This window comes from Nestor notabilis, unplaced genomic scaffold, assembly GCF_000696875.1.
Source record: "Nestor notabilis isolate BGI_N333 unplaced genomic scaffold, ASM69687v1 scaffold2207, whole genome shotgun sequence".
NCBI lineage: Eukaryota > Metazoa > Chordata > Aves > Psittaciformes > Psittacidae > Nestor > Nestor notabilis.
This window is the reverse complement of record NW_009937627.1, coordinates 25,241-37,941: the sequence shown is the minus strand read 5'-3', so window position 1 is coordinate 37,941 and position 12,701 is coordinate 25,241.

Genomic DNA, 12,701 nt, shown 5'->3' with positions numbered 1-12,701 from the left:
CAAGAGAGCTTTGCTTCATCTTCCCCTTTAAAAGAAAACAAAGGCTTTACTCAGGCTGCTTTAATGTGACAGCACTCAGGAGAGGCTGTTCAACAAGCTTTTGAACAAAGTCCAAGAATTTGGACTGAAGTTTAATGAAGTTTACTTTTTTTACATAAGGAAACTGAAATAATCCCTGTAGTCATCCTTGCATGTGAAGATCATTCTTCAACCCTTAAGACTCGTGTAAGCAAGCAGGAACCCAAAATTCCACCCCAAGAAGATACCAATAAATCTCCATCAACCTTAATAGGATTTACTTGTCTACTGCAGCAGGAGAATCAAAACCCTGGTGTGCAGGAAAAAACGACATTCCCAGCTCTCATTTGCAGGACTTGGACAGATTGAGAACAGTAACACAAATAGCATGAGTATTGAAAAAGTATTCTGCTTCTAAACCTGAGGCACATGCACATATCTGCATCAGCACGCATACACAAGGGTTTCATGTAATTGGAAAAACAGATTACACTATCCCTATGCTAAGTTCTCCCAGCTCTGTGGTAATATTTTTTCCTGTTTCTTTTGATTTTGTTTCCAGATGAGGAGTGGAAAGATGGGAGTTGAAAAAAATTAAAAAGTCATTTAATAGACCACAGAAAAAATCAATGGAGAAGGAAAGATCATTTCTGTGTCTCCTCTCCTAACTAAATTAACATTAACTTTGTTTTTCTAAAGTCCCCACTGTTCCTGATTTACTGTTTTCCTTTCTACCTGATTTATTTTCCAGACAGAAGACTGCAAAATGCAGAAAATTTTTCAGCATGGTTTCTTATTTCTTGCTGGGTTGTCTGCCCAAGCAGCTGTTAGAACAGAGGGCAGAAAATAGGTCGGATCAATGGGCCATGGCCAGTGGTGTGAGGTTCAACAAGGCAAAGTGCCGAGTCCTGCATTTGGGCCACAAGAACCCCACGCAACACTCCAGGCCCGGGGAAGTGTGACTGGAAAGCTGCTCAATGGAAAAGGACCTGAGTGTGCTGATTGATGGCTGTTGAACATGAGCCAGGTTGTGTCCAGGCAGCCAAGAAGTGCAATGGCATCCTGACCTTTATCAGCAGTAGTGTGGCCAGCGGGGCCAGGGCAGTGATCATCCCTCTGTACTGGGCATTGGTGAGGCTGTATCTCAAATCCTGTGTTCAGTTCTGGACCCCTCATTACAAGGAAGACATTGAGGTGCTGGAGTGGGTCCAGAGAAGGGCAATGAAGCTGGTGAAGGTCTGGAGAACAAATCTGATGAGGAACAGCTGAGGGAACTTGGTTGTGTAGTCTGGAGAAGAGAAGGCTCGGGGGCACCTTATTGCTCTCTACAACTACCTGAAAGAAGGATGTAGAAAGGAGGTGACTGATCTCTTCTCACAAGTAACAACTGATAGAACAAGAGGAAATGGCCTCAAGTTGCGCCAGGGGAGGTTTAGATTGCGTGCTAGGAAAATTTTCTTCATCAAGAAGGTGTTCAGGCATTGGCACAGGCTGCCCAGGGAAGTGGTGGAATCGCCATCCCTGGAAGTGTTCACAAACCATGTAGATGAGGCCCTCAGTGACATGGTTTAGTGCTGGTCTTGGCAGTCCTGTGGGAATGGTTTGACTTGATAATCTTGAAAGGTCTTTTCCAACCCAGTTGATTCTATGATTTTATGATTCTAACAGGACAAAATAACCAAACCAAGTGAAAACTCCATAAGAGAAAGGAACTTGTTAACTCTGAATGATATTAAAAATTATTTTATGTTGCTTTATCTAAAGAAGGCACATGCAGCCAGGACTATCTGGAGTGTGACAAATGACTTCTGCACATTAAGGCATGGTGCTGCAAGGGGCTGAGCATGAGGGAATGCTCCCACTTTCTGTGGCACAATTTCTGTGTGTGTGTCAAGAGCAGGCGTCACCCTGTTGCCAAGTTCGCTAAGATCTTCAATGTATTTGTGAGACTCCCTAGTTTCTGGTGCAAGAAGTGGAAGAACTGGGGAATAGCTGCATGCAACATTTACTAAGATTCACAAATTCCTTACTACAGCCATAACAGAAACAGTTCAAATATCATAATGATGAAGATAAATATTGACAAAACAAGATCATCATGAACAGCTATGACCAAAGAGTCAGATTTCCTGTGTGTGAATGCATCTTGTTGAAGTTGGAATAGATCATAAGATGATAACCATTCTTGATACGAAATTATGAGCACCTTAGAAGTTGAAGGGCAACACACTGTTTCTTCTAATTTTGAAGCTAACATTTGCAGTATGTTACCTTGCACATTGAAGCAGAAAACCAAACCAAACCAAACCACTAAGATTAAGCTTGGACTTTTTCAGTCAAGCATTTCAGTCACATGCAAGAAGCATTAGAGTTAGGATTGCATTTGGTAAAGTCAAGAATTGTGAACTGCTTAGACTAACATAGGGATTCATATCTTTATATGATGTGTGTCTACATGGTACTACTAAAAAGACTCAGCTTCCAATACTTTTAGCCCAATGTTGATATTAATAATTAAAATAATGAACCCATTTCAGTAAGTGGCCTGCAAGTGAAGAATCCAATCCTGACATCTAAATGATCAACTTCTAACCACGAGTTTCAGGTACCTTGGCCAAAGGCATTAAAAAATAACAGATTTTGGCATTCATATGCACTCTATCAGAGTTCCTATAAACTTCAAAGTGTATGAATTCCAAAGCCACAAATGTCCTGTGGTCTGCAGTATAAAGGATACTCTGATGAAAGTATGAAGTATTACGTATTTGCATCTACCTGACAAACCAACAGCTGCCTGGTTACTTAGGAAAGGCATCTGCCCTACACAATTTCTCTTCAAGTATTTTCTACATCTTGTATTTTTGTAGAGCAATAAGATCACAGATCATATCAACGACCTTCAGCAACAACCTGGGACATGCAGATGATTAAATGCTCTGTATTTTCCATGTCCATGCCAATTGTTAACAACAGACAAACCTGTCGTGTGGACCCACTCCCTTCACTTGAAATGTGACTGACACAAACAGCTCATGCAGTTTGCTTTCCCTGGGCAACAACTTTGTATCTGGAAATGGTTTGGAGAGATGTGCATTAACATAGGATCTGAGGCTTGCTCTAGTCACATATAAACGTTTTTTGAAAGCTCCCTGAAGATCTCTCAGGAGACTAGTGTAAGAGCTTTACAACTACATTAATAGCAGGTACCGCCTGCAGTAGCGTTTACCAAAGTATTTAGATTTTGTCCCTCTGCTCTCCTCTCTCCTTTTTTCTCTCTTTTAAATTGTAAACCACCAAGCAACATTTTGCAACCTCCTTGGCAAAGCATTTTACACACACATGCACACTTTCCAGCTTCAGTCATTTACGATAACCCTGACAATACCACCTGCAATACTCAGAGTTTTAAAGAAACAGCAGTGATATAAAATAATCCCAGAGAAAGGTACAGCAAGTAGTTTCATAAAGTACAGATCACAGCTGTTCCTTTTATAGTGACATTGCCTTAAAACTTATTAACCTCCCAAAAGAAAAGCCACCTAGCCCAAGACCCTATACGTTTGATAAGAACTTACAGAGTCTTTTTTTCCACACTTTACCCTCTAAGGGATTTTAATCACAGCCCCTCAGGGATCTGTTCTTGCCTTGGTCCACCTTCTGTTTTGCCTTACAAATGGCTTCATGCAAGTGATATATACTTACAAAAGCGACGTGCAGTCTCACCAACACAAGGGAGAATTGGCAGCTTTCTGAGATTTTCACTGGTGATTAAATACTTCCACTGAAAGCATCAAACTGATCTCTAAGGGTGTTTGAGGGGGGGGGGGTGTGGTTTTGCTTGGTTAGTTGGGTTTTGAGGGTATTTTTTGATGTTGTTGATGCTGGTTCTTAAACCCAAATACTTAAAACTAAGATTAGACTTGAATATAACTATACAATTATAGTCAGGAATGAAGCCCTGCTTCTGTGAGAAATAATATGAGTCCTTTTCCCTAGAGCATTTATAACTTTCACAAAGGCAAAAATAAATGAATGGAGACAAGTAGGAGAAACAGGAGACATGATGAAGCACTGAAAGAATAAAAACATCATAAGGCATAGGATATTCTTCATATGCCCCAAAGCCTTCTATTACAGTTTCATGCACGGATTTTCCTCATCAGCATGAGATTTAATACTAGGAATTCCATCCACTGAAGGATTAAAACATACTGCAGACTATGAAAAATACCAAGAATTAATACAGAGCAGATGTGATATGTTTCAGTTGAACACGAGAAAAGCAAGGATTGTATTTCAGCTGCAAAATCATCCTCAAAGCATGGTAGGCACCTTTGTCAACTGGCTGCTGTGGTGAGTGCCACTGGCTTTTTGCCAATTCCTTAGGTAAAAATTGAGAGAAATATTCCATTTATAGTTTGTATGTATAGAGGACTGTGCAGTTAATTAAAATACCATTGTCTATGAATCAAAATAATGTAGTGTCGCATTTCTTGTGGTTGAGTAGAATAGTCTGCACACCAGTCTGTGGAATTAAAAAAGCAAAATTCCATAGTTTTCATAATGTTTCTGATTTACACAGGACTTAAATGAAAGCCAAGTTTGAACTAAAACTGTGAAGAATTCTGAGCTTATGAGATTGGGTAGCAGTATCTTATTTTGAGGTATCTTGAGGATAACACATTCCTAGTTTTTCCAAACTGAGAAGGTATAGAAAATAAATATATATATTATTTTTTCCCCTCTAAACATTATCAAAGTTTGTCTTAGGAAATATTTTTTCTTTCATTTTGCATTGTCATGTGGCAAATCCAGGCAGCTCATTCCCTGCCAGGAAAGAAATCTCCTGACAGATTCTGATTTCAGTCCAAAAAAGGGGATGAAGAGCTGGGATATGGGGCATTGCCTACCCTCTTCCCGGAAACTATACAGAAAAGCTATAGCCACATAAAATCTTTCACTGAGCATCAAAAGCATTTTTTACCTTAGAGATATCTTAGGAATGACTTTGATGTTAGGACAACCTCCCACATTTCCTTCTTGTACAAAATTCTGATTATTGTTTACTAAGAACTAACTGAATTTTGGCATCTGTATGTTAAATGTTTAAATTCAAATAACTCCAGTCTGAGTCTTGACAAGTCTTTGATGGCTTTCTTTGCACACGACTGAGATAGATGCAAGCCCTTGTAAAAGCTAAGTTGGAGACCTGAGGTGCTGGACAGCAAAAATCATATTGGGTTGCTGACATGGCAGACATCAGTAAAATTATAGTAAGTGTCAAGTAGAATGTGGGTCTTTGCAAAAGAAGAAAGGGGTATTTCCTTAATACTGATTGAATCTGCTTAATACCGTGGGAAACTGCTGGATTTGCTATGTGACGTATCCCTACCTTGAATTATTCCAAACAACAGAGGAGGAGATATCAAAACTTGATATGGTTTTGAGTTTAGTATTTTCTATTTAATTATTATTTTGGAGGCCATCTGAGCAAAATGTGGCCATGCTTGCCTCCTGAGCTATCGAGGAACTAATCTAATGCTGATATAGAGTCAGATACCAGACTGGCATATGCCTGTACAGCTCCGTTCACCTCTGTCCTCTTTATGTGATCAGAAGCTTGGTACTCTTATCTACCTCTTACCTCTGTGTCTGATGTATCAGTGTTTAGGATGTAACGCTCCTCATATCACAAGTACCGACAAACACTCTCAATGTCATTTACTACCTCATAGGCTGTAAATTTGCTACCTCACAGGTGTTTTATTGTGATTACTGTTGCATATAATATTCTCTTCTTGCAGAGTTCCACTGCAGACTCACAGGTGTCTAACAGTTGCATAAAAAAATGTAATGCAAACTCAGCTGACCCTTTAATTTATGAAATGATTGTTAATATCTCTATGCAAAACATGTGGCAATAAATCTATTTTAATATTTAATGTTATTCTAAACTTGAATTTATTTATTTATTCACTAAAATAAGTAAGAAGTATTTAGAAATCCACTGATTAATTTTCAATTGCAACCAAATACATGCTGAATTTTGGTGCTGAATTTGGTCATGGACCAAACAACCCATCATACATCTCCTACATTTTGCACAAGTTTAAAAAAAAAATCAAACAAAATTCCAGACCTTAGTGAACACAGCACCAGAGAACTACAAAACCAGGTAGATCATTATTCTTGCATATGCAGAGAGCTGACCTTGATTTAAGGCTTTTCTGAGAGAAGGGACCCTCTGTCCATCTGAACCCGCCTGGCAGCTGAGCTGGCCACATTCACTCTAATACAAGTGCAATCCTTTCCTTATCTTCAGTCACTTTCCTCCATTTCCACTTATGTGGGAATCAGATTAGACAAGAAATTAAGACTTTTGAAGGCTGAGTCCCTGCCAAAACATCTCTTATAAAATGTTGTACCTTGAAGGTAATCTTACTGAAAATAGAGAGAGAAATTGACTGTACCAAGCAACTCCAGGAATGAGTTTTGAGTTCCATCAATAGAAGAAATAGGAGTGAAGCCCCGTTATTCTAAGGTCATGATTTTACAGTCTTCTTGTCACCTTCCATAAAGGTTTATGTTTCGCTCAGATAAAACGATCCTTTGTCTCCACTTCCTTATGTACATCATTCACCCTGAGACTGGATTTTTAGGAAGTCCTACCACAATAACACTTTTTGCAGCCAGTTACACCTTTTTCAAGGCTGTCTAAAGTCCGAAGTATTTGAAAGCTCTGAGGACTGGTCACACTCAGTTTGAGGAGCAAGTGACAGAGCCTCCTTCCCCTCCCCATGCTCCCGAGGCAACTGAGTATTGATTCTTAAACGCAACTCTTCCTTCCCCCTGCCCCTCTAAAAAACACCCCACAGGATGACCAGCTGCACTTCAATTAACTGTATAGAAAAATACTTGGGTTGTCCGAAGGAGTCGCTTTAGTCTATGAAACTAAAAAGCGTATTTTTTCCTCGCTTAAATTTTGCTATTTAAATAACAGTCAACCTCAGTGTAAAAATAGGAAGTTTTGTCTGCATTCAGACAGTGTGTGGGCTCTGATTTAGGAGGAGGAAGAGAGCCTGACTGTATTGCTTTGCAAGAGAAATAAATGGTGAGTAGATACTAGACAGTAAAATATGAGCTGGAGTGGTTCTTTCATCCAGTAAAACCTGGAAACAACATGGGAATTTAGCTAAACCCGTATAAGCAGGTTGTGGTAAAGATGTGCACCAGCCTGGCTTTGGTTTCTGGTTAGTCCGTTTACCTGGTCACGATGTTGTAAGAGCCAAGAGTAAGCCCCTCCCCTGCCCCAGCTTTCTTGTCAAGGTCTTGAGTTAGTTCCTCCCAAGCTTCACCTTGGAGCAACTACTCTGTCTGCAGTGTAATCCTTCAGGATATCACAGCTTTGTAGCAAAACCCAGAGAAGAAAAAAAAAACCCTAAACAATCTCTTGTGCACCATGACAGCTACCAAGCACTATGGGTCCAGGTGTGCGTGGCCTGACAGCTACATACATAAACTGCTGGATTTGATAGACCAACATAGTAAATTATACCAATGTGTACCAGACAAACTTATACCAGCTGTTTACCAAGCATGCATGTACACACACACAGAGTAGCCCTTTCTGATATTCCCCACATACTTTGTTCCTGGGAAACTCCTGTCATAGCCTACAAATGCTAAAGATGACAGGTTCAACTGTTGCTGAGGTTCAATACAAGGTTTGGGGTAAAACAAAACAAAAATCAAACGGTGTTCAGGTGAAATGGGACAGGGAAAAAAACCCCAAACCAAAAGCAAAACAACCAACCAACAGTGCCAAGTTGCAAGTTTTAAGTATTTGGAATACGTTTTCCAATGGCTACACATCTCAATGCTGGTAATATCTATGTAAATTAAGCACAAGGAGGAGCAGAGCATACACATGCACTTGAGCATGTACAAACTCATTCATTACATCAAGACTTAAAACAGGCTTCTCATTTCCATGAGCAATAGGAACTGCTAATTCATGCCACAAAATCATTGCTAATGCAGGTTGCTCACCTTCAGAATCAAACTATGCTCTTACACCAAAAATGAGGCTTGACACATAGAACCATGGCTTGCCTTTCAAAGATGCTGCTAACAGCTCAGTGTCTTCCAATACTCTGCATTGCTTTTGAGCAGTACCCACACAAAGCCCAGGAACAACAGTCACTGGAACACAAAAAGCAAAATGGTATTGATATAGATGTTTTGCCCCGGCTTTGATGGTCTTTACTCAACAAATTATATACAGTTCTTATATCCTTTTCCTTTAAATTAGCCAACTCCTAAGAAAGTTGTGATGTAAATATGAAAGCAAAATACTAGAGTGATAGTCTTACTCGTACTCTTACTACTACTCAGTTGTAAGCCGGGTGCTTTGTCACACACCTTAAGTCTCCATCAGATCAACATAAAAGCAGATCAAACCGTCTGACAAATTTCATGCACAGTCCCAAAGGGAAAAAACTGACTTATTCGCAGACACTTGTTTTAAACCAGTATAAGTCCAAGCCTTGAATACAACCATGTTCCAATTTCAATATTATCACTTCCAGATTATTCCTATCTCGTTTCTCCTCCAGAGACATCACTCACCAGCTGGCTCAGTGTTATGGAGCTGTGCCTAGATACTAAGCCTTCTGGAGAAATATGATAAGTAACTATGCACATTGCAAAATGAATTCACATGTGTCTAACACTCACTGCAGTAGTCAAAAGGAAGAGTACTTCTGTGAGTGGTCATTTGTATTAGCATAATTAAATTACCAGGTTAGATAACATTTTGAGAACTACAGCTTGTCCTACAGCTATAAATCAAAGATTTACAGCCTGTCAAGAATAGTCCAATTGTTAACTCCAAATGCTTCTTGAAATCTACTGGTGGAGCTGAGAAAAAGAGTAAGTATACAGTGACACAGACATTTTTGCATTGCGACTGGGCCCTGGACCCATTTGAAAGTGTTTCCCCATGCAGCATCACTAGATGCAGTAACATTTGGCTACCTGTTAAAACGCTGGTTAGTCATGCCTTTTCCTACATCTCAAGTTAGGCATCTGGTCTTTTTCATTTTCCTTTCCTGTGGAAAAGGAAAAGCCTGAATTACTAACCCAGAGCCACACAGCCACTTGGCAGGAGTGAGGCATTGGATCGGAAGTCCTGCTTCCAAGTCTTCACCCACAGACAAACCCTACTTAAATAATAAACTAAAAAAAAGACAGCTGCCTCTCTTTTGTTTTTCCTTTGCCTCCTCCAAATAGAAAGCAAGACAGAGTTACTGTTCCCACAGATGTTACAGGGCAAAACAACACTGAAAATAAAAGAATAACTTTAATAAAAAAAAACCCTAACAAAGCAAAAGATCCCCAAACCAGAACAACCAGACTTTGAAACAAGCAGGAGAAAACCCAAATGTCAGTAGTAAAAAGATTATCCAAAAATTCTGCATAGTTCTACTCTGTTCTGTGAGCAGAATATACAAGAGGGAAAAGTATCAAGATGAGCTGCAAAAAGCAGAAGGCTGAAAAACAATTCCTGTCATCCAAAAATTCTTTGGCAGTGAAGTTATCCGTCTCCCAACAGCAAGCGACTTACCCTGAATTTTTCCGTTACCCTGTCACAGATTCAAGAGGAACATAAAATAGAAGCTAAGTAACTGATCTATTCTCTAACCCGCAGTAGACAAGCAAGATTTATTTCCCTTTGAATTTTTCAGATGCAATAGGGATGTCCTGCTTTCATTTACATAAAAAAAGATAAAGGTTTTTTTATTTCTTTTTAAAGGATACGTCCTTTCCAACCCTAACTATTCTATGATTCTATGTGTCATGTGAGGAAAAAACCCTCATCACTCCTAAACAATATGTCTGCATTTAAAACTGCAGCTTTTCCATCACAGGCCTTCATATGTAGCTAACAAGTAGATCCAGAATTTATTGATGAACCTAAGTTTATTTCCAATGTTCTCAACTTCAATGTCTAATTTACTACCATTCATAGACCACATTCTGCTATCATAATATTTTTCTTTTCCCTGCTTAACTTCAGGGGTTAGCTTTCCAACACTGTTCAGCATGTGTGCTCAGAATCAAGTTTTCAAGTGGGTAAATGACTCAGACTGGATAAAAATAGCATTCAACTCCCTGCAGCTTACACTGAGAACCACTCCAAAGTATTCTGATGTGCAAGGGAGAATAAAAAAAACAAAACAACCCAAACCCAAAAAACCATCAAAACCAAAATTAACATGATAAATAGAAGAAACACACACAAAATCTCTGTGGTCCCTCTAATTCACAAACATACATATATACTTTATATATATATATGTTCACATATATGCACATGCAATGGCACAAAATGAAAGGAGGGGAAACAGGTAACCATGGGGCAATCACATTTTATATAAGATACAGACACAGTCAAACACAACATGATATTTGTGACATTTGCCAGCATATAACAAACGTATTGCCAACAAATGATGAAGCATAACTTGTGTGATTTAAGCTGCTACCTGGGCATGAACATCATTTATCTCCTTTTACCATTATCTTGTGAGAGAAAAGCTTCAGCAGGCAGCAAGCAGGGAAGTTAGTAGCAGGACAGAGCCCTAATTTTTGCTATAACTGACTTTAATTTAAATTAGGAATTTTTTTTGTTTCACAGAAAGTGTGATCCCAGCCCAAGCCCTCAGCAGCAGGATTTGCTGATCTCAAACCAAACCCCTGTTGACACCATACCCATAGGTTGGGTGAATGCCAATGGGCTATGGGCACAGCCCTGGTACCCTGTAAAAGCTTCTCCTGGGCATCAGGAAGATGCTCACTTTTGAGCAGGGAGCTGTTACTTAGAAAAATCATAGAATGGTTTGGGTTGGAAGGGACCTTAAAGATAATCTAGTAAAACGGCTGTTGATATGTTCCTCCATATGAGGTTTTATTTCCTTCACCATGGCTCATGATAATTGGGATGACCCAGAGATATTTCTTCAGCTTATCCTGCCAAGATCACCAGGTGCTGCTGTGAGTTGGAGTCCTTGTGATACCCATTCAGAGATGCTCTTGGAAGTCTGCAATATGCTCTCTGAAGATGCAATCTGCTTCCCCTTTCTGCACCCTCTGCCACCAGATAAGCAGGGCACAAGTTTCCTTAAGTTATCACCGAATTACGTATCTGGTTTCCCAAAACAAGTGAAACAAAAGTGTCCCTGCTATACTGGAGTCAACAGCACATAAAAGCTGAGCAATACATCAAAAAGAACCAACAGCTGTAGGAGTAATTGTTTGCATGAGCAAATTCAAAAGACTTTTTTACAGCTATTCGTGTTGTAAAAAACATCCCTTTGCCTGATGTCCCTTTGCCTGATTTCAAAGGAATTACAGTGGCAGCACATCACAAGTCCAGCTTCACTTGAGGTGCAGAGCACACACTTGGTTCTTATAAAAACAGGCTAACGTGGTAGTGCCTGTGGTCTCCCCTACTATCTCCTGGCTAGGGGCAGTCTGGTTTCCATTGAGCCAAATGTGTTTTCTCCAACTCCTAATGCTCGATTTCCATCACATTATTTTTGGTACCCTCCAGAGGTTTTCCCCTCTCTATCTCTCTGCTTTCTGCCCTTCAGGGAAGGATAAGAAGAGATGCTTTCTACAGCCTTAAAGATGGCCCCAGTAAAGGTCTTGTCCTGGGTTCAGCTCCAGCAGTCATTTTTTCTCCTTCTCAGTAGCTGGTGCAGGGCTGTGGTTTTGACTTTCAGCCTGGGAACAACGCTGATAACACCGATGGGTTTAGTTGTTGCTCAGTGATGTTTACTCTGACCAAGGACTTTCTCAGTCTCATGCTCTGCCAGGGAGGAGGGGAAGCCGGGAGGAAGCAGAGACAGGACCCCTGACCCAAACTGCCCAAAGGGCTATTCCACACCACAGCACGTCATGGCCAGGATAGAAACTGGGGGGAGTCACCCGGAAGGCCCAGATCGCTGCTCGGGTCGGGCTGGGTATCGGTCGGCGGGTGGTGAGCGGTTGTGTCCTCTCCCCTTGTTATTTCCCTTATCATTATTATTGGTAGCAGTAGTGGTTTGTATTATACCTTAGTTACTGGAGTGCTCTTATCTCAACCCGTGGGAGTTACATTCCTCCGATTCCCCTCCCCATCCCTCCGGGAGCGGGGGGAGGAAGAAAAGGGGGGAGTGAGTGAGTGGCTGCGTGGTTCCGAGCTACCGGCTGGGTTTAAACCACTATAGTCTACACAAAAGCTCATATAACTGAATCTAAAATAATCCTGAGATTTTAGCAAAGCAATAAGAGCATTAGGCCCTCAGGTACAAGACAGCAGAGAATGTCCATCAGGGCGAAGACCCACTGAGACGCCACAGACCAGCTCTTTTCCTCCTCACCTCATGCCCCACTTCATGCATATTAGAGGCAAGAGCAGGCCAGTTCTTCCACTCAAGTCTTGGAAGAGAAATGTATTATATAGTCACAGGCAAATTTCTAGTTATTTATTTTATTGCTGGATTACTTTAACTATGACTAACTCTTCATCTTTTATTATGTTAATTATTTTGATTATTTTAAGGGGCCTGGAGTGCCTCCCGTATGGAGACAGGCTGAGAAAGTTGTGGCTGGTGGGGGCGGGGGAGAGACGCAGGGTG